General features: G+C 37.9%; 1 pseudogene; it reads left to right on the top strand.

Annotated features, from left to right (window-relative positions):
• Nucleotides 1-1790: 1790 nt before the first annotated feature.
• Nucleotides 1791-4325, top strand: LOC127516171 (GTPase IMAP family member 7-like; annotated as a pseudogene).
• Nucleotides 4326-5882: the final 1557 nt, after the last annotated feature.

Genomic DNA, 5882 nt, shown 5'->3' with positions numbered 1-5882 from the left:
AGTGTGGTCAAAAATTCTGTGTAGGATTGCTCATATTGTGCATACTTTTACTCATTCCCGCAAATTTTGTGCTCACACCCAAAGTGTACCACATAAAGCCGACTCTCAGTGCTAAATTGAGTTCTTTTTCATTGCTTATTGCGCTTAAAGAGATAGTTCACCCAAGAAGAGATTGTTGAATAAAGTCCTTATTTTTGTTTTGTTTTTGCACACAGAAAGTATTCTCGTCTCTAACATTAACCCTTGTGCGACGTTTCAGTTTTGTTTTTTTGATCATTTTGCCCATGTTAATGCCAACTGCATACATTTTGGCACAGGTGTGTATTTTTATTGGAATTTTACCATTTCACCCCAATTTCCTTGGTACAAAAAAATAGTTCCTCTCAGGACCTTAAGGACAAAAATGTCCCCATTAAAAGCCATTTAACTATAAAATGTTGCAATCATTTTTAATAGGCTTTCATTCTGTTGGCAAAGCTTCAAAATTTAAAATTGTTACTATTTTTTTTTTTACCAGATGGTGCCATTTTCTCAAGTTTGGCCTATAAAGCAACTCACTTTATTCCTGTTTTCTGCTTCTGTATATTATAGACCCATTTGGATAAATTATGCAGCTATAATTGTGTGGGTGTGTTGGTATGGATGTCTGAGTGTTTGTATGAATTGTTATAAAAAAAAAAAAATTAGTGTGTGCATGTGTGTTGTAAAATTTGAGAGAGAAAAACTCTACTCCAAATCACAAATCCAACCACTGTGTGTACCAGTGGAGTTTTGTTGGCGTCTAATGGGGAAAATTTGAAAAGGCGTCCAAACAAAATCTTACTGAAAGCTCTTTTTATTTTTTAGATATCAACCTCAAATTTGGAACACAACTTGTTTAGATTTATGGCTTTGATTTTCTAGTAGTTTTAGAGTTCAACATGTTTCATAAATATGTATTTTATATAAAATAATGTTCATAAATAATTTCCAGAAACTTAAACCTCTATAACTTTTTTTTTTTTTTTTTTTTTTTTTTACTTCAACAATAATCTGCCAAGGGTCTTCTTTAAAATGAGACAAAACTTAAGTCTGTGCTCTCAAGTTTCAAATTTTTATGACAGTTTTTTGACATGGACATTTTTGTCCTCTATGGACCTATGTGTCACTTTTTTTTAATTGACGCACAAGTGTTAAGGTTGAACCACTGCAGTCACGTCGACTGTTTTAACGATGTCTTTAGTACCTTTCTGGACTTTGAAAGTGTCGGTTATATTGCTGTCTATGGACGAGTAATATACCTCTCTAATTTCATCAAAAATATCTTAATTTGTGTTCTGAAGATGAACGAAGGTCTTTGGAATGACATGAGGGTGAGTAATAAATGACAGAATTTGCATTTTTTTGGTGAACTATCCCTTTAAACAGTCAAATACACAAAATAATGTCAAAATGCCGATCTTGGCGAGCATTCACGTAAACACAGTCAGTTATGTTTTAAGTGAACATAAACAGTTGAGAAAGAAAACGCATGTGTAACAGTATAATGGATCCATGTGTCAGGTCTTAAAGTGACAGCAGCCTAATATACCTGCTGCCAAATTATGAGATGATATTTAAAATATATGGAAAACCACTAGCCACAGTGACTAGTGAACAAAAAAGTTCATGTCAAGCCCTGTGTATATATATATATATATACATATATATATATATATATATAGATCACCTGTGGAAGGTGTAGGACCATACAATGTTCATCCAATCATTGCATTCGATCCATATGCAATGATACAATGTCCCACCTGCCTGTTAACGTAAGTATTTTTTATACCCTCGCGCACCTGCTTGCGCAGACATACACACATCTAAGATCTATTTATTGACTAATGTAAATACTCTCAAGACTAACAATATATTGTATTATAGTATATGTAATGACACTATCACGTTAAACATGAGTTCTATGTCAATACATTTTGTGCATTTAATACTGTGCATTTATTACTGAACATTTCATACACATTTCATACGCATACACTCCTGTCCCACCCACTTTTTAAAACAAAGTTACACCACTGTAAAACTCTATATTACAATGCATTAAAATAATTATGTTATGAATCTATAAAAAAAATGTTTCCTAACAAAACTCTAAATGAAATCTTTAGTAACAAATTGTCTTCTTCAAATAGGTAAAGAATCTAAACCTGAAAGAAGGATTGTCCTTTTCGGGAAGACAGGAGATGGCAAAAGCAGCACTGGGAATACAATCCTTAGATCCTAACAATCCTTGTTAGTGAGGAGGCCATCAGAGCTGAAATCATTAAATCCATCACTGAAATGGGTCCAAATCCTGACACGTGTATCATGATTCTAAAGGTTGCAAGGTACACAAAACAAGAAATGGAGATTGTAGATATTATGAATTCATATTTTGAGCAGTGTGGAGATATCCTTAAACATATATCAATTTTATTCACTCACGGTGATGATCTAGAAGGTCAAACTATTGAGGACTTTGTGAAGAAGAGTCCAAAACTGCAGGAGCTCATCGATAAATGTGGAGGTCACTGTCATGTTATTGACAATAAACACTGGAAAAAACGCCGGTGGGGATACAAGAGCAACAGATTTCAGGTGAAAAAACTGCTGAAGACCATCGAGCAGAAGCTGAAGGACAGTGAGAGCGGCTGCTATAACAATGAGCTGCTTCAGATGGTGGAGGAAGAAATTCAGAAGGAGATTGAAAATATAAAGGAGGACAATTTGCATAAAGAGGAGAAACGAAAAAAAGCTAAGAAAAATGTTTATAAAAAACTTCTTGTTAGGCTTGCCGGAGTGACCACAGGGACACTGATTGGTGCTTTTCTGGGAATCGGTGTCGCAGTGACAGCAGTTGTGGCTCTACTGAAAGCTTTAAAGTTTACATCAGCTGTGAAAGCCATTGGGATGGAGGCTGCTGCAGGTGCCGGCATCGGAGCAACAGCAGGTTGTATTTGTGGAGCTGCAGCTATCATAGGAGGTGTTGGAGGAGGAATCACTGGATACAAAGCGGCGGAAGAAGCTGATTCTGTCTGTGATGCAATAAAAAGGGCAGCAATAGCAAACCATGAGAATGCAAAACCCATTGTTGGAATGGCAAACCTCCCATGTTTTTTACAAGGAATAGATGACACGTGTGAATAAAATGCTAAAATGTCTATTTCTACATTTTAGAACCATTTGATGTATCTGTCACTATTTACCCGTGTGCTTTTGATTTATTAGTTCACACAATCATCATCCAGTGTATTTATAGCCCCATGTTTCAGTCTGTTTGTAAATCACTGTCTTACTGTGCGTTCACACCGCTGCCGGTGAGAGCCTCAAAGTGACGAGAAGTCATTCATTTTCAATGTGAGCCGGCGGCGAGCTCCAGCGAGAGCGGTGCGGCGAGTCTTGGACGGTGAGAGCGTCGAGGAGAGTTGAAGTCAGGTCAACTTTATGGTAATGAGCTATGACGCGGTTCAGCGGCAACAAATCGGAATGTAGAGGTCATCACTTCAGAGGATTCCGATTGGTTGCCACAACTTGTCATTCACTTTGACCCTCCCGCCGGCGGCGGTTTGAACGCACAGTACAGTGTTGTTGGCAGGGCAGCCAAGGCGAATTTTGACGCTCTCGCCAGCGGCGGTGTGAACGCACAGTTAAGGCTGATTTATACTTCTGCGTCGAGTGTACGCCGTAGCTACAGCGTAGGCTGTGTGTACCACGTGTAGCCTATGACGTAGCCTGATGTGCACCTCTTCAAAAATGTAACAACGTGTCAATTCTACGCGGACCGCAAGCGCTGTGATTGGTCTGCTAGAACCCCTCCCTCAGATCAAAAAACTGGCGCGGGGCAATAGGAGAAGAGCGAGCGTTTTTAACTTCCATAGGAATGACATACGCTCTGTTTCAGGGGACACATGCAGACATACTGCAACAAAAGTCGTTACCTATTTGCCACTTCTCTGCCGTTTCTATTTGTAAGCTTCTCTGACAGCGTACATGACAAACTGCTTCTTCTTCGGCTTTTGCCTTGATACGCAACATGACCGCGGACACTGTCTACTTGTGGCCTGCATGCACATCGACGCAGACAACGACGCAGAAGTATAAATGAAAGCAGACGCATAACCTATGGCGCAGAGGCTCCGGGGTAGGTCTGACGCAGAAGTATAAATCAGCCTTTAGAGTTTTCTAGCTTTGCCTTGGCTCACAATAAGCTATTAGTAGTTATCAAGTGGGCCCAGATTCACTGATGTCAAACACACATACTGTCACACACAGCACAACTACTTGCATATCATTAAACAATTTCAGAAATGTCAATTTGTATGTCTGTTTCTCATTTTGAATCTCACAACAAACCAGATTCTCAGGGTGAAGGAAATGCTGTGCTGCTATTCTGAACTATTCTAAGTATACATGGATTGTAGTTGTGCTTACTTGCGAGTATATTAGAAAAACTAGTAGTATTTATATCGAGGAAACTAACAGTAAACAAGTTCACTTGTTGTATAGCGCATAGTGTAGTTGACTACGCTTCTGGTCCACATAAATGTATACTTTTATAAACTAAAAGTTTAATTTATAAAGGCCAATTTAGTCCCAAAAAGTATTAAAATAGTACACTTAGAACTATACTACTAGAACATTCATACTGTATTACTACACTTACTACATAAAATATATTCAGAGAATACATTTGAACTTATTTTGAAGTATACTTTTTTAGTAAGGGACCTTTCAAGAGACAGAATATGATTTCATGTTTTACAGTTTAAAATGAGTTTAACTTCCACTTTAAAATATCTAAACATTATGTCAGCTTAAAACCCCTCTATTTGTATACTGGTTATTCATGATTTACATGTGTCATCAAAAAACAAGGCTTTCCTCCACTGCCAACCAGTTATTTATTTATTTATTTTACCAGGGTTGTACTAAGTACTAGTGTAGTGAGACTGATATTAAGACCAACTTCAAAATACAACTTATTGATGATTCATAATATGTACAGGCAGGCAGATGAACCCAGAATATAAATGTAACATGCAGTTTCTTGTTAAGTGTTTTTCCATAGAAAACACTTAACCATAGTCTGTTGCATTCATATTCTGGACTCATCTTCTCGCCTGTATATCCATCATCAGTAGAATGTCAATAAAGTGAAATTTGGTCTGGTTTCACAGACAGGGTGCAACGTTGGGAGTCGTGACGACAAGGGGTAGATCCAAAAGCAGGCTTTATTAGAATGAGCGTAGTCGTACAGGCAAGGGTCCAACACCAGCAAACAGAGACATAAGGGCAAGGCAGAAGAGTAATTCAAGTCACAGGCAATGGTCAAGGCAGGCAGCAAATGATCATCAAACAAGGAATAAACAGTCCAGGGTCAAAAACAAGGCTAGGAACTAGGATTAACACGGAAAACATATGACAACATATGTGTGTGTCTGGGTGCAGTTTATAAAGGGTCCACTGATGGGAAACAGGTGCGAGTGTGTGATTGGTTCCTAGATGAGGAATTATGGGAAATGTAGTCCAGAGTGATGTATAACTGTGCGTGCACTGAAATGGTGAACCGGCGACCTCTGGTGGGGAGTAGCAGGAACCAGCAGGCGCCGGATACGTAACACAGGGCTTAGATTAAGCCAGGATTAGGCCTTCGTTAAATTAGAACGTTTATGTAGCTTTTATAAACGTGCCTTAGAAAAAAAACATGGTAACACTTTCTATGGAGACCATGCTTATAATGATTTATAGCTACGTTTATACTTATTTATAAGTAAGTATTACTGTTCTATAAATATATTTATAAAGACTCATTAAGATTTATACTGCATTATGAGAACAGTTATAGATACATTTATATTATT

The sequence above is a fragment of the Ctenopharyngodon idella genome, chromosome 7 (genome assembly GCF_019924925.1).
Source record: "Ctenopharyngodon idella isolate HZGC_01 chromosome 7, HZGC01, whole genome shotgun sequence".
Lineage (NCBI taxonomy): Eukaryota > Metazoa > Chordata > Actinopteri > Cypriniformes > Xenocyprididae > Ctenopharyngodon > Ctenopharyngodon idella.
The sequence above is the reverse complement of the archived record's forward strand: the minus strand, read 5'-3'. Positions and strand labels throughout refer to the sequence as shown.